General features: G+C 37.1%; 1 long non-coding RNA gene across 1 annotated transcript in view; it reads left to right on the plus strand.

The window, feature by feature from the left end:
- LOC117022171 (uncharacterized) overlaps positions 1-11,420 on the plus strand; it is a 35,107-nt gene extending 23,687 nt beyond the window's left edge. Inside the window, exon 3 of the long non-coding RNA XR_004422999.1 lies at positions 11,246-11,420. This is a non-coding gene — a long non-coding RNA (uncharacterized LOC117022171). The remainder of the gene's footprint in view (positions 1-11,245) is intronic.
- Positions 11,421-24,763: the final 13,343 nt, after the last annotated feature.

A 24,763-nucleotide genomic window follows, 5' to 3' on the forward strand; every position in this document is an offset into this window, starting at 1 on the left:
ACTAGAGTATGTGTGCCATCACTTTCCTAGCTAATGCCAAACTGTTTTCCAAAAAGTTTTTACCAATTTATACTCTTATCAGCAGTGTATGTGAATTTTGTTTGCTTTACATTCTCACCAACACTTGATGTTGTTTGGCTTCTGTTATTTTTGGCAATCTGGGAGGTGTGTAGTTGTATTTCAATTTGTTTTAATTTGCATTCTCTAATTACTAGTGATGTTGATCATCTTTTCATATAGTTAGTGGATATTAAGATCCTTCTTTTCTAAAGTGCTTATATCTTTAGGCTGTTTTTTTATTAAATGGTTCATTTCTCTCACATAAATTAGTAGCAGTTCTTTTTCTTCTCTGTACTAGTCCTTTGCCAATTATATGTGTTGTGAATGTCTTTTCCTACTTTGTTGCTCATTTCCTTCTCTTTCTGTGGTGTTTTTTGATGAGTTTTTAGTTTTAATGTGATTAAATTTATCATTTTTTTCGTTCTAGTTAGCAATTTTTGTATCTTAAGAAATCCTTCCCTCCCCTGAAATCTTTAAGACAATTTCCTGTATTATCTTCTAATAACTTTATAGTTTGCTTTTCTCATGGGTCTTTAATTTCTTTGAAATGACAGTCTGTGGCAAGAGGAAGAGATTTTTAAAAAAAATGAAGATACCCAATTACCCAAGTCATTTATTTATAATTTGTCATAATACCTCTTCTTCCCCAGTTTGAAATGATACCTGTCACACATCACATTTCCCTCAATTTTAATAACCTCTCTTCCAATGTATCATGTATCACATATTCATATATATGTGTGTGTTAATTTCTGGACACTCTTTTCTGTTCTATTAGCCTACTTGTCTATCCCTGCATCATTAATAAACAGTCATTTTTTACTCTAGCTTTATAATAAGTGGCAAATTTCTTTCCAATTTATCCAGTGTAGCCTTAAGATGTAAGTCTTTAGGTTCCAGGAGTCATCACATGCCTTTAGGTCAGGAGTCATTTGAATACCAATTTATCACACTGTGTTTCTGATGCTTCTTCATTTTGTGGCCTCTGAGGATTTCATTACTTTTTGGATTCTTAGTATTTAAAACAATCTTTATTGCAAATCAATCTCCCACTGGTGTTTTGTAGAGATGTTTTTCAGGATATTCTGTTCTCTGTATGGCCAGAAGCCAAAGCCTCCTCCATTTGGCAAGGAGAAACTACCTGCTTTAATGAAAATTTATATATTTTAAGAGGAAACATTACTGTAAAATTTTTGAGAGAGTATGAGCATAGAGAGGAGAATGGGAAAGAGAAATTCAGTTTTATCACTTATTCCCATCATTATATAATTAATTGTTCTCAGGTCTTTGTTGGTTCTATCAATTAAAATATTGCATCTAACATGGAATATTTTCATGGAGATGTTTAGTAGACTACCATGACTTTTTTCTATTACAAATATACAGTAAATTCTTCCTGCTTGACTAACTCATGGTAGTATCTCAAAAGACAACTTTCAGAAAACAAACATTTACATATGAAAAGATGCTCTACCTCACTAATCATTAGAGAGGTTGTAAATAAAAACCACAATGAGATATCACCTCGATCCTCTCAGAATGGCCATCACTAATAAATCAACAAACAACAAGTTTTGGTGAGGATGTGGAGTAAAGGGAACCCTTGTGCACTGTTCATGGAATTGAAAATTGGTGAAGTCTCAAAAAATTAAAAATAGAACTACCTCGTGACCCAGGAATTCCACTCCTGGGTATTTATCCAAAGAAATCCAAAACACTAATTGGAAAAGATATATGCACTCCTATGTTTACCACAGTGCTATTCACAATAGCCAAGATATGGAAACAACTGAAATCCCCATCAATAGACAATCGGATAAAGAAATTGTGGCACATTTATACAATGGAATATTACTCTGCCATACAAAGAATGAAATCTTACCATTTGCAACAACGTGGGTGGAACTAGAGGGTATTATGCTAAGTGAAATAAGTCCAATTGAGAAAGACAGATACCATATGATCTCACTTATATGTGGAATCTAAAACACAGAATAAATGAACAAACAAAACAGAAATAGACTCATAGATACAGAGAACAAACTGATGGTTGCTAGATGGGAGAGTTTTGTAGGGTTGGGTGAGAAAGGTGAAGGGATTAGAAAGTACAATTTGGTAGTTACAAAATAGTCACAGGGATGTGAAATACAGTATGGGGAATATAGTCAATAATATTGTAAAAACTACGGATAGTGTCAAATGGGTACTAGATTTGTCGGGGGGGAATCACTTCATAAATTAGATGAATGCCTAACCACTACACTGTACATCTGAAACTAATATAAAATAATATTTAATATCAACTATAATTAAAATATATATATTAATGGGATATAAAGCACAATATAGGGAATATATAGTCAATGGTATTATAATAGCTATGTACAGTGTCAGATGGATAGTAGACTTGTTGGGGTTATCACTTTATGAGGTGTGTCAATGTCTAATCACTATGTTGTTTTGTATATCTGAAACTAATAAAACATGCCTTTTAAACAAAACAAAAAAACAAAAGCCCAAACATTTATATAATCCTTACCATATATCAGACACCATTTTACATGGTTTATAAATATTAGTTTATTTAATACTCATATAACTTGATAGAGTACGTATGTTACAACAGATGGATTAACTGAGACATGGAATAATTAATTAGGTTGCCTAATGTCAACAGCTGGTAAGTGGTGGAGGAGGGATTTGAATCCAGATAGCCTGACTTCAGAGTCAACACTTAACCACGATACTGTGTATAATTCTGCTCATATTTCTCTGGAGTTTGTTGTCTCCAAGAGGTCATAGAAGTCTTAATGATAAAAAAAAAATGATCATGAACTCTGAGGAGAGAAATAAGAAATCATATAAAATTATTTAACTACCTGTATTTGATTTACAGTAATTGGCATTGAGATGTCAGCATGGTTTAGAAATGGACTGTAGCATGCTCATATTATATTTTATTCATTCAACACTTTTGAGTACCAGTTATGTGGCAAGTATTTTGCTACATGCTGAGGTTAAAAATATGAATAAGATGTTGCCCTCCCACCTCCATTTCTCACTTCTAGAGTCTAGCAGAAAGTTTCCCAGAACTACAGAAGTGGGTTCCATTTAACAGAGATATATCTTTTAGGAACTTTCTTAAATAAGCACAGTTGAGGGTAGGAAGTGTAAGAGAAAAAGGTAAATATATATAAAAGAAAGCAAGCAGAAAGATGAATTGTTTTGACCATTTGCTTACTTGTTTCTATTTTTACCTGTGGCTAATTTCTTTTTCTGGGACAGTGCCCAGGGATTTCTTTCTTCTCTGCTTTGGACACTGCAGGTAAGATGTGGATGTGGTAGAAATGTTGAGCACACTAGTTTTAGAGAAATTGGTGAGGAAGGAAAAAGAAGATGACACATCTCAGAGTTCACTAATTGTCATTTTTCTTGGACCATGAAACAGGGAAAGCAAAATAGCACAGTGATAAGTACCATATGATCTCACTTATATGCGGAATCTAAAGAAAAGAATAAGTGAATGAACTAATCAGAAACAGTTTTGGAGACAAAGAGGAAAAACTGAGGGTTGCTAGATGGGCGGGGGGGGGTGGGGGTAAGGGGGAAGGTGAGGGGATTATAAAACAATCAGTAACCACAAGATGGCCATGGGGTTTTGAAAATTAATCTGGGGAACGTAATTTAGTGGTTACCAGAGGGTAAGGGGGTTAGGGGGTGGGAGATGAGGGTAAGGGGGATCAAATATGTGGTGATGGAAGGAGAACTGACTCTGGGTGGTGAACACACAATGGGATTTATAGATGATGTGATACAGAATTGTACACCTGAAATCTATGTAATTTTACTAACAATTGTCACCCCAATACATTAAAAAAATAAATAAATAAAATAAATTAAATTACAAAAAATAGCACAGTGTTCTAGGGTAATAAGACAAAAGATTATCTGCAGTGTGAACATGGCTGCTACGACTTCTCATTCCAGTTGTGTAATCAACTTGTATGTGACTTTGAACAGTTTGTGCTTGGGTATTTTTCCACTACCTAATTCTCAGAATTGTAAAATAAAAGCTAAATTGAAATGAGGTCAATTAAAGTATCAAAAAACCAAAGCTGATCATAAAATATAGGTTTTCTGAGTTTTTAGGTTATTGTTCCCTTGCAAGTTTTATATTTTCGCTTGTTTTGTGAACACTTTCAAGTCATGTAAATAATTTCAGAAAAATTGACATAATATGTTCTTCATGTAGAGCTGACTCTACTGGTCCACAATCAGTAGTGTAGTTTCTTGGGTTCCTCCTCCAGTATCAGGGATAGTTTTATACTACTCTTTCCAGTTATGTCTTTCATCTGTCTCCTTTTCTTTTTGTGACCAATACCATATAAAAGCCCATTAAGTTGTATTCTAGTGAGATAAAACATTTATATAAATTGGTTTAATTAGAATAACCTAATTACTCTATTGATTTTCATACTAAAGAAAGTGTGTTTGTCATTGCATTTGTTATATGTCATATTAGAGATCACACAGAAAAATTTTAGAAAAATGGAGAAAATAATTAGGCTAAAGCTTGCAAAGAAATATATATTCAAATAACAATTCTTAAGGGGATATTAGTAGCAAGATTTATGGGTTAGATGAAACAAAAAGAAAGCAGTGGTATCTTAATAATGAGGAAAGCGAATGGAAGTCAGGTACACATCATTATAAAAGCCTTTTAAAGGGCTGGGAAGCCATCCCACTTGGAGCTTTGTGCATGGTTCTGAACTTATATGACAGGAATGGTAACGAAGCATCAATAAAGACAGCTATGAGGATAAAAGATCTTTAGGTCGTAGCTCCTTGTGGAGACTAAAGAAAAATGAGGTCAGTGTTCATTCTTGAGAAGGAAATGAAAGGTGAACATGACTAATGCAGGTAAAGTTTGGAGTATAGAAAAAAATACATGAAAGGAAACTCTTCAAGGATATAATAGTTCAAAAGCAAGAGGGCATGAAATAGAACAAAGAAGGGACTGACGTTTAAAGAATGTTATTAAAGCGTGCAGTTCAGATGTGGAAAATAATGGCCAAAGATGGCCATCGGATTTCCCATTTAGGAAGAAGGTGTTTATTAGATACTTAGGTAAAATTATGAAAAACATTGGTGAGTGTTGCAGTATGGCCTGGATGTTCTTTTATGAAGAACTTTTATTTTCTGTCTTGGAGTATATTCTATGGATACTTTGCTCAGTGGTAAAAGATCACATCTATTGAGTGGTTGATAGTATGTTATATGCTGTATTTACTTCATTGCTGACAATCAATCAATTTTTGTTTATACGAAATCATATTTTGAAGTTTTTATTCACAAGCATATTTATATGCTGACAAAATCTGTCAGTGGAGAAAGCAATATTTACTAACTATATATAATGAATAAAAAGATGTACATAGGGGCTACTCAGGCAGATCTAGGAGGAGACCAGAGATCAATTTATTCCAATCAGTACTTTGTTTGTTAAATGGAAGTAAACTACATGTACATAAAAGTTGTATTTCCCTGAGCTACACCATCCTAAGGGTAAAAATGTACTTATATTAATTCCATTAAGTTATGTTTTTTCCTGGATTTTTTACTATCTACTATTTCATTATTTCCGTTACCCCTCATAGCTCTTCTATAGTTTCTGGGTGTCTACAGGGGTATCTCCTGTGATCTCATAAATAGGCATTTTTAGCTATTGCTACCCATGTACAGGCATTTTGCTAGCTGCTTCTGAGGTCCACAGCCTTTCACTGGGCACAGCCACTGGGCACCGTCACCAAACGCCAGTGCTGGCCCGATGTCCTAAGGCAGTACTGTGCTATATGAGACCTTTAGTGACATGTGGGACCCTCAGCCATACTTAACATGCCCCTGCAGAGGTAGGAAGATGTCTCTCTCCCATGTTAGTATTTTTCACTTTTTTGTGATGTGATACCAAACTGGTGCTGCCTTGGTATAGGTGCCTTAGCAGTTTTAGTAAAAAGATCACATATATATGTGTATTGATTTAAACATAACTAGGATTGAGTCAGTGTGTAAATGGTAAACACTGCTGGTCACTCAGATTTTGTTATTGGGCCAAATCATTTGTATTCTTTGGTCATATTCCTTTCCAGGAGGCTTGCTGCTCAGTCCTGAATTCAAATGGATTTATATATTCTCCTCTTCCAGCCCTTTCTTCACGTCTGTCAGAAAATTTAGACATGTCTGAAAGCCCAGAAATGAACCACTCAGGTAAAAGATGAGAGATCAGGTTGCATGATTACTCTTAAAACAAAACATAACAAAAACAAATATTAAAAATAAAGAGGAGCGAAGGTAGAGAAGAAGCAGAAGTAAGAGGAGAAAAAGGCAAAAATGAATAAAAAAGAAAATAAAGATAAAAGATAAAATAAAGATAAAATAAAGATAAAACAGTAAGCCAGTCTCCCATTCTATGTTCCGCCCTTACTCAATACTTGGTCTTTCATTAATACTCTGACTCTGATTTTTCTTAGTTTAATATTAACGTTTCCCTTAAATGTTGGTATCAAAATCTATTTCTTGTCAGATGGGATCAACTAGATCCCACCAAAATCTTTACATTTTACACTTTAGATGGTAGATGCAATTTCATGGTTCAAATGAAATTCATATCAAGCAGTGATTACCTTCACAGGTGTCCGGCTTGAGTCTTTATATTTCTGAGAATGCTGGAAATGCACCCTTTTGGTTGCAAAAAAGAAAGAAATTCTCTTTATATCTCTTTCTCATTCTCATTGTCTCCTGCTTTATGCCATAATATTTTTGTTGGGGGCAGGCTTCATCTTTATGGTATAATTTTCCATGGGATAAAATATTTTTCCCCTGGAACAAAAGTTGCTGTTTCAACCCAGTTGAGCAGATCATTTTCACAGATGTTTCAGTGACATCAACAAAGCCTGTGGGTCACCCAATACTGGCAGGGCCTCACTGGGTGGACTTTCATTCCTTTGATCTCTGGAAGGTAGGACTGCACAAGCCCACAGGAAGGTGAGGCAAGCCCCCAGTGCTGGGACACCAGGCAATTTCTAAGGCTAGAGAGCCATTCTCAAAGAGTAGGAGCATATCACAGTCATTTGCTGATGACCTTAGCTGCAGAGTCAATATTGGCTGTAGGCAGCAGAATTAAGAAGGCTATGGCAAATGTCTACGGCATCATTAAAACCTGCTGGCTAATTTAAGGTAGTCCAGCTTTGAAACTGAGCTAATTATAATTTGCAAGCTGTTGTAATAAATACTACAGAGTGATCTCTTGGACACTTTGCCCAGTTTCCTCCAGTGGTAACAACTGTAGTATATTAACAAACAGGATATTGACATGGATGCAATACAACAATCTTGTTCAGAGTCCCTAGTTTTACTTGAACTCACACACACGTGTGTGTATTGTATGTATGTGAGGATGTGTATATATTAAGTTCTATACAGTTTTATCATTTTCTAGGTGTATATGTCTGCCACCACTGTCAGGATGCTGAGCAGTCCCGACACCACAAGCATCCCTTGTGTTGCCAGGTTATAACCACGCCCACCCCCCTCCGGCCCCTCATCATCCTTAAACAACAACTAATCTGGTCCTCAGTTCTATATTTTGCCATTTCAATAATGTTATATAAATGGAATCATATACTAGTCAACCTTGTAAGAAATAGACGTTATTTTTCGAGCAGTTTCAGGTAGATGCACAGCAAAATGCAGCAAAGGGTACAGAGAGTTCCCATATCGCCCCTGCCCCAACGCGTGCATAGCCTACCCGTTACCAACATCCCTCACGGGAGTGGCTCATACAGTACAATTGATAAACCTACACTGACACATCAGTATCACCTAAAGTCCATAGTTTAAATATTTTATATAGGACTCACTTTTAGTGTCGTGTAGTCTATGGGTTTGGACAAATGTATGATGATACATCATAGTATCACATAAAATAATTTCACTGTCTTAAAACTTCTCTGTACTCTGCCTATTTAGCCCTCCTTCCCCTTACAAGCACGGATCTTTTTACTGTCTCCATAGTTCTGCCTTTGCAGAATGGTGTAGAGTTGGAATCACACATATCATAGCTGGATTTCAGAGTTGGGTTTTTTTACACAGTATGATTCTCTAGAGACTCATCCAGGTTGTTGCTCGTATGAATGGTTCCTTTTCTTCGCTCATAGTATCCCATGATATGGATGTACCACAGGTTGTTTAGCCATTCATCTGTTGAAGAACATCTGAACTGATGCCAGTGTTTGGTTATTGTGAATAAAGCTGCTAGGTACCTTCACGTATAGGTTTTGTGTGAATGTAAGTTTTCATTTCTCTGGGTTAAAGGCCCAGGGGTACGATTGTTGGGTTGTATTGTAGTTGACTATTTAGTTTTATAAGAAACTGCCAAATTGTTTTCCAGGGTGGCTGTTATCAGTTTAAAATCCCACCAGCTATATATGAGTGATTCAGTTTCTGAACATAGCATTGCCAGCCTTTGGTGTTGTCACTTTTTTATTTTAGCCATTCTGACGTGTGTAGTGAAACTACGTTGCAGTTTTAATTTGCATTTCCCTAATGGCTAATGATATTGCACATCTTTTCATGTGTTTATTTGCCATCTGTATATCCTCTTCACATGAACTTTCACACAGCAAAATTTTAAATTTTGATGAGGTCCAATTTATCAATTTTCTTTTTATGGATTGTGCTTTTGGCATCAATTCTAAAAACTCCTCTTAGCTCTATATTCCAAAGAATTACTCTTGTTGTTGATTATTTTGTTTGTTTGTTTGTTTGTTTTTTCCAAAAAAGTTTTACAGTTTCAGGTTTTATATTTAAATATATGATCTACTTTGAGTTAATTTTTGTATAAGGTATAAAATTTAAATCAAGGTTGATTTTTTTCTTTTTTTCTTTTTGCCTATGGATGTTCAATTGCTACAAATCATTTGTTGAAAGGCTATCTTTCCTTTATTGAATTGTTTTTGTAGCTTTGTCAAAAATCAGTTAAGCATATTTATGTAGGCTCATTTTTGGCTCCTCTATTTAGTTACATTGATTTATGTGCTTTTTACTAAGATAGTCTATGTTTGTGACCTAATTTGATGACTACATGTACTTTAAATCAATTCACTATAACTTATTTTTAAGATCAATAGTTTGTGGTCGTTCCAGATTTTTCTTGTTTTTAAAAAATAACTGGTGAATCCAAAAGCAAGATAATGAAAATAACTAAAATTTATTGAGAGCTTATTATTTGCTAGGTACTATTTTCAGTGCTTTCTTCTTGTAGTATTTAATTTGCCCAGCAACCCTAAGCAATAGGTGCCATCCTTATTTTATAGATGAAGAAACTGAAACACAGAGGAATTAAAGATTACACGACTCTTAAAACAGAATATGCACTATCAGTCTGGAGATAGAACTATTATTCAGTGTTAGACAAGTTCTTACAGAAGGGTACATATTTATACCTTGTAAAAGCCCAGGTAATATTGTTCACCAAATCTATTTTACTGTCGTTATGAAAGCTTACACCTACATTTTGCTGACCCACTATAAAAATAAAGATGTCATTTAAAAATAAAATGTGACTGACTACTTGAAAGTGCACAGAATTTTCTGAAAGACATCTTTGAATGATAGTTAAAGAACTTTGCTTACTTTCCCTTGCTGCTTGATGATCTTTACTTTGCTAAAATCCACCTTATTTTTGTATTGATTATAATCAAAAGGCATGAAAGAAAAAATTTATTATTTTTAAGACCCTAGACAATGTGCTCGTATATTGAGCTACTGTTATTTCTCCATAGTTTTATTTAAATTATACATAGTATATGCAGAAATTGTTGCATTAATCCTTTTGTTAGTGAACTTAGATTTTTTTTAGCAGTGAACAGAAACATGACTTTCCATGAAGCCCTCCCCAGTCGGGTGTTTAATGAAAAATTTATATAACTCTGTAAATGTATTCAGTGAAAGCCCTTGTCAATATTACGAAGGAGTTTTTTTTTCTAAATTACTGTTTTAATGATTGTTTTTGTTATAGAAGTTATTTTTCTTACTGTTACTGTAGTATTTTCTTTCATTTTTATTGTGGTATTGACATTTGGCATTTTCCTGCTATTTTATATTATTAGTTGTGGTAGGCTAAATAATGACTCCATCGAAGATATCCACGTCCTAATCCCTAGAACCTGTGATTGTTACCTTATGTGGAAAAAGGGACTTTTCAGATGTGATTAATTTAAGAATCTGGAGATGGGAGATTATTCTAGATTATCTGTGCAAGCCCTAAATGTAATCACAAGAGACTTCATAAAAGAAAGGTGAAGGGAGTTTTGTGAAGTATCTGTGATGATAGAAACGAGAGATTGAAGTGATGCAAGAAAGACGTCATGAGCCAAGAAATGCAGACGGCCTCCAGAGCTTTGCATTCTTCCCAGAGCCTCCAGAAGGAATCAGCCCTGCTGACACCTTGACTTTAGCCTCGTGAAACTGATTTCAGAATTCCAGTGTCTAGGACTGTAAAATAATACATTTACATTGTTTTAAGCTATCACATTTGTGGTTACAGGAACCACAGGAAACTAATTATAGTTGTCTTCTACACAGGTAGAGTGATGGAATACTGCAAGCGCAGTCTGATTTGAAACTTGTAGAGGCCAGAAATTCCTGAAAATTAGTTTAAAGTGGTTGATTGTGCAATTATTTTCCTTTTGATACAGAGATATTTCAAAAGGTGGCTTGTTTCACTTTTGAGGCCATGGAAGCAGGTGAGAGGAGAGCCTCTGGGATGATATCACAGGGAACAGTTGGCATGGATCAGGACAAAGCAGTAGGAAACTTCAAGATACAGTTCAGGGGACATGTTCTTATTTGGCAAGTCAAAGTTTTAAGGAGGAAGAAAGCTAAAGGGCAAGGTGAAGATGGAGTAGAAAAGCAAAAAAAGAGTAGCAGGGGATCAGTGGAGTGAGAAGCTGAGCTAGGTGAGGCTATAGAAGTTGGTGTCGATTAAAGACTCACCAGATGAACTGGATATGGCTCAAGGTTCCTTTCACTTGGGTTGCCTAGCAAACAACTATGTAAATCATGTCATTAGAAAAGTACACAAATGAATGTATGCATGCAGTTACCTGATGCCTACCTTGTTCCTTAGGGAGCTGCCACCTAATCCTGTGATCACTGCCGCCTATGGGGAATTTAAAGACCACCAGTTCAGAAGAAACGAGACACCTGAGTCTTCTCTGCTTTTTTAAGCAATTGGTCTATGGGTGGGGACACGGCATATCAATGGCTCACTTACTGCTGGTAAAGGCATTCCTACCTCTGGCTCAGTCACATATGTCTGTGTTCTATTTTTTGGTGTGTTTGGGTCTACAGCAGACCTGGACATAACCTACCACATATGCTTTCCAAGTGTTACAGAATGATATTTAATAAAAATTTCATTTCACATTCTCATTTTCTTAATAATTGAGTTTATATTGTAGTAGCTTCCCTTCTTTATTTCCCCCAAAAGGGGAGGAGGATCCACTCACTTTTGAGCTCGTCTAGAGTTCTTGTCTAGGAAAGTAGAAAATTCTCTTACTGGATTGAGAGGGAGAGGAAGAGAGAGCAAGGCGTGAGACAAGAGTGTCTTGTCTCTTTCTTCCCAGGGTATATGCCAAGAAACTCTCAAGTCCCTTCTCACATTCTTCATGATACCAAAACAACATGGCACTGTCATAGTGGGGGATTAGACCTGGTTGAGGAGGACGTTGTAGGCCTGAGGGTGGAATATCCTCAGATATTGAGAGTGTGATACTGAGAGAGCAGCTTGATGTTATCAGGCTTCCTGTGGGGATGAGGAAATCTGCTGTAGCCTAAAGGGTTCCATGGTTGGGGCAGGGGGGTGCAGAGTATACAGCCTAAAGATGCTAAGGATACTATGCAAAATGAGCCTTATTTTAGCAGATACCTGTGAGGCAGACATAGGGGATCATGTGAAATGAGGGACATTTTCAAGGAGGAGATGAAGATCTGAAAAGCAGGTACAAGTGTACATCAGATGTCCCTTGTACTGGTTCCAAAATAAGTGAGCTTTAGATCAGGATTTAGATCAAGTGGAAAAGGGAGAATGTAAATACATGATCCTTGAGCTCACAGCCTTAAAGGCTAATCTGAAAGAAACTGGGTTAATCTTAAAGGAAACACTGCGATACTTTAAATGGACAAATAAAAGTTTTTCTTTTTGTTTTTTACTATTGTACAGGAATGGGGGCTCAAAACAGGATGAAGTTAGTTATAAAAATAAATATCATTACACATTTTTTTTTTGCACATTTGAATTGAAGAGTGTAAATTTTAACCCTCATCATGCATGTTAAACCTTTAATTTGTTCTTAAATCCACTCTCCCTATGTTCCAGGATGGTATGCTTTACTCTCTGCCTTATTACTCACAAACATACTCTGCAAAGATTGGTTATCATTGACTTCATACTTACCAAACCTAATGACCTCTCTGCAGTCCTTATTCTATTCGATTTCTGTGCTGGTCCAGGAACTATCTGTCCTCAGATTTCTCCTCATTTATACCCTGCCCTGTGTTATATGTTGGGGTCTGAGCCCTGTGGGCTGTGTTTCCTGGTCTCCCATATGACTCGCTCAGGCTGGGTTTAGACAAGGGGAGGTAATGGTAATGGAGGTAATGAAGACTGTAAGAGGACCTTTCTGCTAAGTCCAGTATCTGAATCATCCCTGTGTCTGCTTTGACTGTTTTCTTTATTCCCTTGATTTTTAGACACATTTTAGTATCTTTTCAAAGGTCTATAAATTTTGATTATTGCATGATGTTAGAATGGATGGTTCATTGTCTTCCCCTATCCCCAGCCTCAAACATATGTTTCTTAATGATTGTACAGCACTTCACTTACAGAGAACAGACTTTAAATGTATATTGGCTAAATGACTAGGTAGAAGTATGGGGTGAGGTAATGGAGACCCTCCTCCTGAGGGAATGATCAGAATCAACTTTTTTGCCAAGATTCGGATATCCTGCTGAGAATCACTCTTTGTAAGTGTTATTCATGGAAGTGTCTTATCTTCAGTTGTATTCACGCAGACAAAAAGGTGAGAAGCTTTGCTCTCTGGAGAACAGAGCTTCCTCTACAGATCTGCTTCTTGACTCATTGGAAAGTATCAGGACTGGACTGAAAATTAAAGTACATCCAAAAATAGTACAAGTGTAGAGACAGTGCTTCTCAAACTTTCCCTCCTAAGTATCCGTCAGGGCAGAGGAAAGTAAATATGTGCAATACATCTGGACCTGAGCTGGAGGTAACAGTGGTATGGATCTGGAAGCAAGCTGCCATAAGCTGAGAGTTTATCTTTAGAATTAATTTAAATGTAAATTGTATTCAAATTGTTCATGTGTTTAACAGGAAAGTCTTCTACTTTGAAGCAAGTTGATTTTTCTCAAGACATGGCATGAGTTTTACTCTGAGACTCTGTGTATCCACTGCCACTCCGCCTCCCAGCAGCTGCTCTGCATTCTCCATGCTTCTTCCTTGGAAAGAACAGCACTAGGGTACAGAGAGATCACTTGCTGGTAGCAGATCTCTTTCTAAGAGAACATGCTGAAAGTGGAATAGAGCTGGAGGCCATCAGGTGCTTGTAATGGAGGGCACGAGAGAAAGTTTGTCATGGGCATGAGAAAGTCACTGAAAGGTTAGGGTGGGAATACCTTTGGAGTTTTCCTTTGGCTAGTCCTGGTGTCTTAGAATTTTGAGTAGTATTGATTTTGATTAATATGACTTTTTCCCTTCAATAATTCTGAATGGCTCCAACTTCATGTTACAAAACTGTCAGTAAGAGAAAATCTGATTTTGCTAGATAACCTGTGTGTCTTGCTCCAATCTACGACTGTAAATCTAACTGCAGCTTCAACATCTGCTTAAACATTTTTGCCATGGTCCCAGAGGATGAAAAGTAACATATCAGGTTCGTCTGGTAAGGTTGACAGTCCTGTCAGTGCACTTCACCTTTGCTCTTACCAGATATGTACAATCTTATTTAGGACAGAAGTGCTGAGATGGGGGAAAATAGAAACCTTGAATACACTGCAAATCTAATATGCAAATTTTATCACAGTTGCATGATTTTCTAAAGATCATTTTGAGGCACTCCAGGATGTGATTAATTTTAAGGGCAATACGGGATGTTGTCTACCGAATTTAGAGGCTCTGAGGGATAAATGAACCTGCCTGTTTTCTTATTACCAAGGTGATTTTTAAATATAAAACGGAAGCATAACAGTTAGAGTAAAATATTATAGTATCTTATTTTTACTGGAGTATAAACTATACTAGCTGAGCTGTAGGATAAATGGACCTATTGCATTATAGGTCAAGCTAATAAAATGAAAATACATTAAATTCTACTCTTCTATGTATCACAGGAGTGTATTGTACCTATTGGAGAAAAGGTTCTATTGTTTCTCCCTCTCTCTCACTGTTTCTCTCTCTCTCTCTGTCTCTCTCATTGTTTCAAACTATTCCAGATTTTCCCAGCCATAATTTACCACTTCTTTATCAAAACTTATATTCTATAATATTTGCAACAATCATTTGTCAATTGGTCTTGTAATGTGTTATTTTAAAATTGATATTTAGATTCTGTATTATTACATAGCTAGTATCTTTTCTTCCTAACTGGATTATATGCCTTCAGAGAATAGGAACTATGATTTCCTTTTTGCATTACCCAATGGCCCTAATGTAGTTCTCAATGAATATTTTATTGAGTTTCAATTATACATATAGACACTTTTTAACCAATGAAAGAAAATGGAGTTTCACAATATTTAGCAGTTACTCAAGGTGTCAGGTTATTTTTCTCACCATGGTTAACTACCCAATGCCAAATCATTTCATGAACATTATTGTGAATATAATTTTTAAGGCAGAATTGTGCATGGTGGTAGCTAGAGTGGGTAAGTTCTTTTTTTTGGTTCACAGCACTATGCTATATTTCTCCTGGACACACAGAAAGACATATATTTCTCAATATACATTTGCATCTGAGTGGTCTGTGTCACTGAGCTCTTCCAATGGAAGTTGAGTGGAAGTGACATACAAGGTGTGATCAAACAATACAGTGAATGTTTAAATAAAACAAAATTTATTATAGCAAAAGACACATTGCCATTAATTCCCCTCAAAATACCCCCCCTCACTTCAAACACACTTATCCCATCATTCTTGACACTTTCTGAAGCAGTTCTGGAAGTCCTTTTTCACGAGTGTCTTTAGTTGCACTGTCGTGGCTGCCTCAATGTCCTGAATCATTTTGACTTTGGGGAAGAGCCAGAAGTCGCACGATGCCAGATCTGGTGAATAAGGTGGATGAGGACACACCATAACGTTTTTATTTGACAGAAATTGCCATATACCAAAAGGATGTGTGACATGGAGCATTGCCACGATTGAGGATGGCACACTTGAAAACACAGCTTCTCTCAACCGTAGCTCATGGTTGACTGCACTGAACAAGCTGAAACTTGTCACACACAGTTACTAAGGTTTGACATAACAATTCCTGTATTGAAGATCCCTGCCTTTCCATTGAATGGCACTCGGCAGCAGCATTCATCATATTTTGTGATCACAAGAGAAAGGCTCCATGTCACACATTGCTTCTGGTAGGGCCATATCTGTCAAATAAAAATATTATGGTGCGTCTGACATCATATGACTTTGACTTCTGGCTCTTCCCCAACGTCAAAATGACCATGAAAGGTAAACGTTTTGAATCAATTCAGGACATTGAGGCATCCATGAAACCGCAACTAAAGACACTCATGAAAGAGGACTTCCAGAACTGCTTCAGAAAGTGGCAAGAACGATGGGATAAGTATGCTCAAAGTGAGGGGGAATTTTTTGAAGGGGATTAATGGCAATGTGTCTTTTATTGTAATAGATTTTTAAAAATTTAAAAATTTACCATATTATTTGATCATACCTTGTATATTACTTATAGGTTTGGCCATAAAAAATCCCTGTGCAACCTTCCTTGCTCTTTCCCTATAACCACATAGCAGGAAAGGAAGGCTTTTGAGATGATGGAACATACAATAGAAATATCTCATCCTGAGGTGACCACTTGGAGGAACTTCCCAGGAAATCTCTTGGCCTGAAATTTCAGCTCTGGATTTTGAGCTAGACTATTGTATAAAGCTGCTGAGAAATTGGGTTTGTCTGTCACAGGTTAATATTGAGTAACACATGTTGAAAAATCAGTGATAGGGATTACAGGAAGAGCTGCGATTAGAGGAAAGCAAATGAGAGGAGGAAGGGAGGGAGATTGGAGCCAAGTAACTTGGTCTTCAATTAGGTTCCGTCAAAGGGGTGATCAGCAGTAAGATGTTGCTGGAAGTGTTAATGGCTATAGGAACTTTACGAATGGAGGTGCCAAATATTTAGTTCCAGCGTTTTTTAGAATGTAATACTTGATACATATAAAAGAATGTATAGTGATTTTTAATTTTTGAAGCATAATAATAAAATGAACCCTGGTGAACTTGCCACCCAGCCTAAGAATGAGAACGTTATTATTATTATTATTGAAGCTGCAACTATATGAATGCTTTTTAGAAACATGATGAAAAAAAGCAAGTCTCAGAAGATTATATACCAGATGATAACATTTTTATAAAGCTACAAAAAAAATAACAAAATAATGAGGCATTTAAGGATACATATATGCTTAGGTTTTAAGTTGCTATGCTGTGCTCTTTTGCCCTAAACCTTCAGTACAACCTTTTTTTTTGAATTTTGTTGATACCCTGGAAGGATGAGTTCTGAAATTTAATGAGGAAAGAGACATATATAATAAAATTGGCCTGTAGCCTTCTCAAAGTGTGTTCTGTGGACTAGCAGGATTGGGATAACTTTAAATCTTGTTAGACATTCAGAATCTCAGCAACAATGAGACCTACTGAATCAGAATCTGCATTTTTAACAAGGTCCTAGGTGATTTGTATGTACATTAAAGTTTGAAAAGCACTGGACTATAGCAACTCTCCAGAATCACTGCTTTTTGCCTTCTCCTGAGTTGGCTCGATATACAGTGTTCATCAGATAGTCCCACGGGGTGCAAAAGAAAGGGGCAGGGAATGAATATTTGAATACCCACCTTGAAAAACAGATATATCTAGGGTTATCCTTTCTTCTTCCTCACTCCTGGATTCTGTTATAGTCAGGCTTATGGTAGCAGGAGTCACTGACTTATATAAATTCCTAAATCACTGTAATTGTTTTTAAGCCTATGTCAGTAGCATGATGCCTTCTAAGGATATATCAGAGTGCGCATTGTTGGTTATACTCCCACCTAATGCCATGCTCCTGGAGAGGATCATGCGTTACAAGTTGGGTGGGGTGCAGGAGTGATTAGGATGAAGTGCCACTGTGTTCCATTCTCACCTGGCACCTCTGTCTATCTGAAGTGCGGGGTGAATTTTCCACACTAGTAAATGACCTTGCTGGCTGCTCATGCATGCCAGAAAACATTAATTTGATCCAATTTTTACAGTGTACTGATAGGGATCCTGTTAAGAATAGGATTAAAAGATGAGATTAGACATTTCCTTAACTAGATTTTTTAAAAAAGGACAGTCTCTTTAGTTCTGTAAAATGAGTTGACATGTGGCATCAAATTCATTGCTGTTATCTGTCATAGGCTTTTCTGAGATGAATTATGAATGCTAAACTTTATTAGAGATATGGCTCAATCTTAATATTGCAAATGTATGAGTAGACCAGAAGGAATGTAATTGTTTTATCGGAAGGACTTTGGTTTGTGGAAGTATAATTAATGGAAGAGATAGCTCATGCCACCAGAACTTTCCATTTAGGTTTTGAAAGTCTAACTTTCAAAGTCTAACTTTTTTGAAAGTCTAAAAAATGTAAAGATGAAATACACCAAAAATAAATCAATATAAAAGAGATTAAAGAATAAATGAGACAACTTCTCGTTCAGCATGGTGGAGAGCATATATACATTCACCACCACTTCCTCTGAAAGCTTTATGAAATAGCAATATAGAGATTTAAAAAAAAAGTCACAAGCTCCAAGTACAAAAAGGAGAGGAAAAAAATACAACATAATTAAAAAGGGGGAAAAAGCAGATTGTTGTGGTTATCTATTGCTGCATAATTATCTTAATAGTTAATGGATTTAAACAAGAACAATTTTATCATGCCTCATAATTTTTGTGGTAAAAATTTGGGGCAGGGCTCAGTTGGGTGATTCTTCCATTCCATATGGCACTGACTGTGGTCCCTCAGGGGTGTTTGTCTGGGCACTGAGCTGATACGGAGTGTCCAGGATGGCTTTACTCATGTACTTTAGCAGAGGCAGCTGGGAGTCTGGGCTCAGTTGGGTCTCCTTCCCTCTCCATGAAGTCTCAGTCAGGCCTTACTGTGTCGCTTCTCCTGCAGGGTGGTTTAATTGTTTACTTGGCAGCTCAGGGCTCTTAGAATGAGTCCAAGAGACAAGCTGTTGAGGCTCACTCTGTGAGGGCCTGGTCTGACAACTAGCACAGCTCTATTTCGGCCATATTTTATTAGAGTGGTAGTCTCAATAGAATAAGTAGGGCAAAAATCTTATGGCTATCTTTAATCTGTTGCCTAGCTATATAATTGGTAACAGACTTAGAAGACCAGAGGAATCTGAACTCCAAGCCAACAGTGAGGGAGACACAAAGGTCTGCTGAGTCTGCCATAAAGCTCTAGAAAGGTTTAGGAATTTCAGGTACTTCTGAAAAGAGGGAGAGGGGTACAAGCAGGGCCAAAAATGTAAGGACTGATTGAAAGTCTGTACAAAGAGTTAGCTCCCCTCCCACAGTTTGCTGAGCCCCTTCTCCATACTGAGAGGAGGCTAGAGGTTTAATTTCTAGAGAAGTTGAACCACACAGACTCTGGGTTTGGGCACAACTGAAAGCAGGGGAAGCATACAGAAAACAAAGATATTAAATTAAAACATACATGTTGTGCCATGAAATCTCCTTCCCCTCATTTCCTAAATTAGCTCTGATAATACTGGCAGACTCTTAGGTAAGAATTGGAGGGTTCTTCTCTGGCAAAATTTACCAGTCCATGAGAAAATGTCTACAGATGTTGACAGTTAGGGATCCATTGAAATGGTACCATCAGATCCACATTAGCGAAGCAGTCAACCGTCCTATCTATACATAGAACATCTACTCAGCTTTTTACTACCTCACTCATAAAATGAGCAGACAGTCAAGTAGCTATGGACATTTGAGGCAGTTTTTATAGCGTGCAGAGGCCAAACCAAATAAGTAGAAATAAAGAACATGGGACAAATAAAAAAATGTAAAGAATGAAGTAAAATAACAAACCTGTAATTAATATCCCTAAATAGATGAAAAACTGTATTCCATAAATGAAATGGACATTGAGTAAACAAATTAGACTTCTTGGAGATGAAAACTATGGGATCAGAAATTTAGAATTCAATATAATGTTTGAAAGATACATTTGAGAAATTTTTTTGAGTTAAACAATCAAAAAGATGAAAAATAGTTAAGAAATTTTAAGAAAATTAGAAAGTTCAAGAGGTTCCCTATCCAGATAATAGAATAAACAGAGAAAACACGGGATAAACAATTGGGATGATACATCAGGAAGATGTCCCATATCTGAGAGATATGAATTGCCATACTGATAAGGACTACTGAGGGATCACAGAACAAGGGATGAGAAAGGATCCATGTTATGGTACATCATTATGAAATTTCAGAAAACTGGGGACAAAGAGAAACTCCCCAAAAATTCCAAGGAGGGAAAAAATTGACCAGGATTAAAAACTACACGTCTTCTCATGAACCATACTGGATGTTGGAAAACAATGGAGTAATACCTATATTCAAAATTCTAATTGAAATGATTTCCAGTTTGGAATTGTATGCTCAGCTAAGCTATCAGCCAAGTGGGTAGAAAAAAGGCATAATGCTTTTAGCTGGTTAAAATGTGCTAGAATGTATTCAGGGTCCCTAAAAGTTTAGGTGATCATTTTTCTTTATTTGGCATTCCACTCTCAATTAGACTATAAATTTCCTAAGGGATGTGATTTTTATTTTTTAATTTGTCCTGCATAGCATCTGTATAAGGTAGGCATTTATGAAGGGTGTTTTTGAATAAATGGGCTCTGCTTTGAATCATGATTAATTGAAATGCTGAATATAGTAGTGTTGTTTTGACATGTAAGTAACTTATTCCCTTAGTTGCCATTTCTTGATACCATATCTAGTATTTATTCTTGACTTTTTTTCATGATCTGTGTCTATAAAAAAACTTTTGTCTTCTTATTCTCTCATTTGGTCCAATAGTTTAAAGAATTTTGTTGCTTGAATGTTTAGGAAGAAGAGTAGAATACGATGCTCACATTTGTTATAACAAAATACTTTCAGAGTCATTTATGATGGTATTGACCTGATAACAGTGAGTGCCAACCAATTAAAGACAAAATTTGAAATATCCCATTTTAATTACTATCCAGATCAGTAATCAGGTGCTTAATTACTCCCAGCATTATTGTTGGTAATAAAGTGTGTACTGCCACCATTGGATAGGAGCTGTAGTAAATAGGTGAACAGGCTGTTGGATTCACACTGTGGAGGAAGGTGGCTCTGGACCCTAAGGTAACGGCTCTAGGAGAACTCAGGGATCTCTCTGAGGATCTGGAACTCAGAAACACTGTCAGCCAGAATTGTCAAAACTATAGATTAAGAGGGACAGGAAAGAGAAAGTCAGCTTATATTAGATGAAAACATATTTTTGGTCTTGAGAGAATGCAGACTTCAGAATGATAGGAAGAAAAATTGGCTTCAGGTGACTGAGCAGAAATTCTCAGAATTAAGGAATATAGGAAGCCACTCACTAACCAGTGACACCTATTTGTTTTTATTCTGCATACACCTCAGAGTAAATGTGTGTAATTTTTTCTGCTTGTAGCAAAGCTATTTTTTTTTCTTTTTTCGCATTTAAGAAGAGTTCCCTGAGAGTGTGGGATATTTGAGTTCCCATTGGGATTATTATAGGGGATGTGGCAAGAGTTTCATACCGTTAGCAGGAGTCCAAAAGAGAGCCTTCTGTGACTTCACAGACCCTAATTAACATGCAGTCATATGATGGAGGCTTTTTATTACTCACTCTCCCAAGGCAATGCCAAGGCTGATTGCTGCCACTGTATTCACCCTGAGCTAATCATCGACAAATGCTGTGGTGTGCTGGGAGCTGCCCAAGTGCAAAGACTAGGACATGTGGGACCATGAAGAATGCATGTCTTTGTGGTAGAGATGCCAGTGGTCTCTTCCCTACGCACACTCTTTCCTTAGGGAATCCGCCTTCCACTAATCCTTGGAAGGGTTGACCCTATGTATTACATGACTTCATCCTCCAAGCTAAGCCTGGAATTTGGAGTTGGGATACCAAGAGCTTGATTCAAATAAACAGTGGTAGGCTCTCTACCCAGGAGATCATGCAAACGTGGGACTTGTGGCCTTCTTGGCCACATGCAGTCATGGAGAGAGAGAGGGAACAGAGAAAAGAAGTAAAGACTAAGCTCATGCTTTTAAGAGTGCTGTCTGATGGAGAGTTGATATTGACTGGCTTTTGAAATCCAGTTCTTATTCATAGGAGTCCTGACTTTACTTAGATACTTTGAGGGTGTAAACTTAAATTACCCTCCACCTCTAATAGCTGGAGTGGGATTCTCCCCTTACAATGGTCAATTCACATTTATTATTCCATTCAGTAGTTCTAACCTGCAGTAAGGTTGACTCATCTGCTGACCAGTTAAGATAACATATGGTTCCCAAATTCAAGTCTACTGTAATCACATGATTCCATAGTTACTTGGATTTTATCTGTCTCCTTTAGAAGACTGTGAACTCCCTGAATTTTTAAACAAGGAATTTACCCCAGTTTGTTTCACATAATAGATGGCCAATTGCTGTTTGAAATTGGGTATTGCCTGAGCTATAGTAAACTTGGTTTACGAGAAATATGTTTGGCTTAATACTCTGAGAGAACAATATCCCTAACACTAACTATTGTCATAAATTCCTTTCAAAGTTCTGCTTATATGATAACTAGCTGTGTATGCTATAGTGTGAGCCTCTGACCCAGACTGTTTACTGTGTTAAGGATATCAGGTCCTTTGTGACTTATGGAGGAATTAGGTCTAGGGTCATCAACCTGCTTCTCAACAACAGGAGTGACGAAGCGAACCTGGCAGCGTGTGGCAAGAAGCCTTTGGTTATTATGATTTCAAAATAGCCATTCTGATTCCAAATGCTATGTAGGGCAGATGGTAGGCTCCTCTAGTTTTAAGAACATTTGGATGTATCACTATACATTTTCATTATTTGGCAATTGGTCAGTAGAATAATTTTTAGAAAGTAAGCTGTCTAATTTCCCCTTTTCCAAATTGAAAAAAAAATTGCCTAGACAAGAACATAAGTGTAATATCCTTTAATTAAGCTGCCTATTTATTGGTTTTCCCAAGAGACTTTTTTCTTGCTTTTCCTGTAATATGTTATAACATTACCATAATGAGATTTTATTATTTCTTATTTTCCACATGCATTGCTTTGATAATTGGAAAAAGTCAGAAATTCCAACTATTGAAATGAGTGACCTTTACATTTGGAAAACTAATTCGTTGGACCGTTTGACATAAATATAGGAACTCTCATCATGTCACTGAAAACATAAAATTCATGGTCAATTTAATTTTTTGTTAAAGGAAATTATGTAGTTAATTAAAATATGAATTCATAGCTTTCTGTTTCATTTTCTGTCACTCACTCTTTTTTTTTGGCCTCTCCCCAAATTTAATAACAACTTTCTGATACTTATTTTTGCATTTGAAAATTTGAAGATTTTATATGTAAGCAATAATCAGTGTCCAGCAAATGAGTCACAATGGATACAGCCTGAAAAAAGTGCATGATTTATTCACCTTCCAGCCCAGGTTCCTCCCAGACTTCCTATTGTCTATTCGAGGTTTTGTTCTCCTTCTCCTTCTTCCCCCTCCTTCTCCTTCTATTCCTCCCCATCCTTCTCCTCCTACTCTTTCTTCTTTTCTCCCTCCTCCCCCTCCTCGTTTTCCTCCTCCTTCCGCCTCCCTTTTTCTTATTGCAAATTACATCAATTTGTACATTTTAGAAAGCAATCGTGCCCAGCAGCTGGTTCCTCAGTATTTCCTTATTTCCATTTCAGCCTCTCAAGCCTTGGGTTATTGCCTTGATTAGTTTTCAGCCCAGTCCTCAGTCCTTTTGATGAGAGGGAAAATGCATTTATATACAAAGGACTGCCAGTGCCAGAACACATGACTCTCCAGCTGTGGGCAGGAACCACTGAGCGCTCAGGGAAGGCAGTGTCTCTTCCCATGGACATGAGCTGAGGGCTCCAAGAGTCCCAGGGACAATTCCAATTAGCCTCAAATCCCGCTTGCTTTGCGTTACATTAAAAGACGAGGTGTCCCAGATTATCCTTCATTTCAAAAATTCTCCTCTTATTCCCGAGTACATACTCTGGTCTGATGCTGTCTCCTACCTCTCCCTATCCATCCCACTCTACCCTTGGGAACCCAGGTTGGTCATCTGGAAACTACTCAACATCCTTTACCCCTTGTCTGATTGTTCCCATCACATTCTTGTTTGAGTGATACCAGCTTTTACTGATACCTCTTTGCTGCAGCCCCTCTAGAGGCAGCTGTATTTTCTCTCGTACTCCGCGTGAACCTTAGGGCTGGAAGGTGAATAGATGACCTCTTATCCTTCTTCACTGCCTACCAACCTTCCTTTCCTTCTTTCGAAGCCCTAGATATTTTTGGCTTATGACTTCAGATTTTACTGTTCCTCACCTTCCTGATGCCGTCTGTCCTCTTCCCAACTGCCTCCTCTCACTGGATGAGTTTAACCGTGGCTCACTCCTTTCTTTCTTCCACTTCTGTTGTTGCTATGCTCGACTCTCAGTTGCTTGACTTTCTTAGCTCCAGGCGTCTCCTCTCCATCTTGTCTGCCTTCTTGATTCACATATACAGTTATATCCAAAGTTAGTATCACAAGTAACTATACCACCTCCAACATTCCATTTTCCTGCTTGATTGCCTCTCATATTTCCACTTTGATACTTTTAGCTCTTAAAGACTTCCCATCAACTGATCCTTCCACAGTTTTGCTATTTGGAACCTTTTAATGTCTTTTCTCCCCTTCTTATTCGTCTTAGAGTCCATGTTTTGGCTCTATAACCATCTCTTTGCTGACATCTTTAACTCTCTTGACTTCCTCCCCCTCCACTGTCCGCATGTGAGCACACTTCAGCCCTTTGCAAGCCAGGTGTCCTGGCCCTGTAGCAGAGCAGCTGAACAGTGCTGGGTAACAATCACACTGTGATGTTGAGTGGCCTCACTTCAAGTCGAGGATCGCAAATCTCAAATGCATTGAGCACTGTCAGAAAATCCCATTTCACTGTTTTTGTAAATTCACCTTCGTTCTCCCTAGATGACTATTTCACACCTTTTCTCCCCTCCAATCTCAAAACACCGCTTTTTCTTTCTTACTCCCAATTGATGATTTGGCCTTATCTTTCCTAGAGAAAATGGAT

Source organism: Rhinolophus ferrumequinum, chromosome 5 (assembly GCF_004115265.2).
Source record: "Rhinolophus ferrumequinum isolate MPI-CBG mRhiFer1 chromosome 5, mRhiFer1_v1.p, whole genome shotgun sequence".
In the NCBI taxonomy this organism is placed as follows: Eukaryota; Metazoa; Chordata; class Mammalia; order Chiroptera; family Rhinolophidae; genus Rhinolophus; species Rhinolophus ferrumequinum.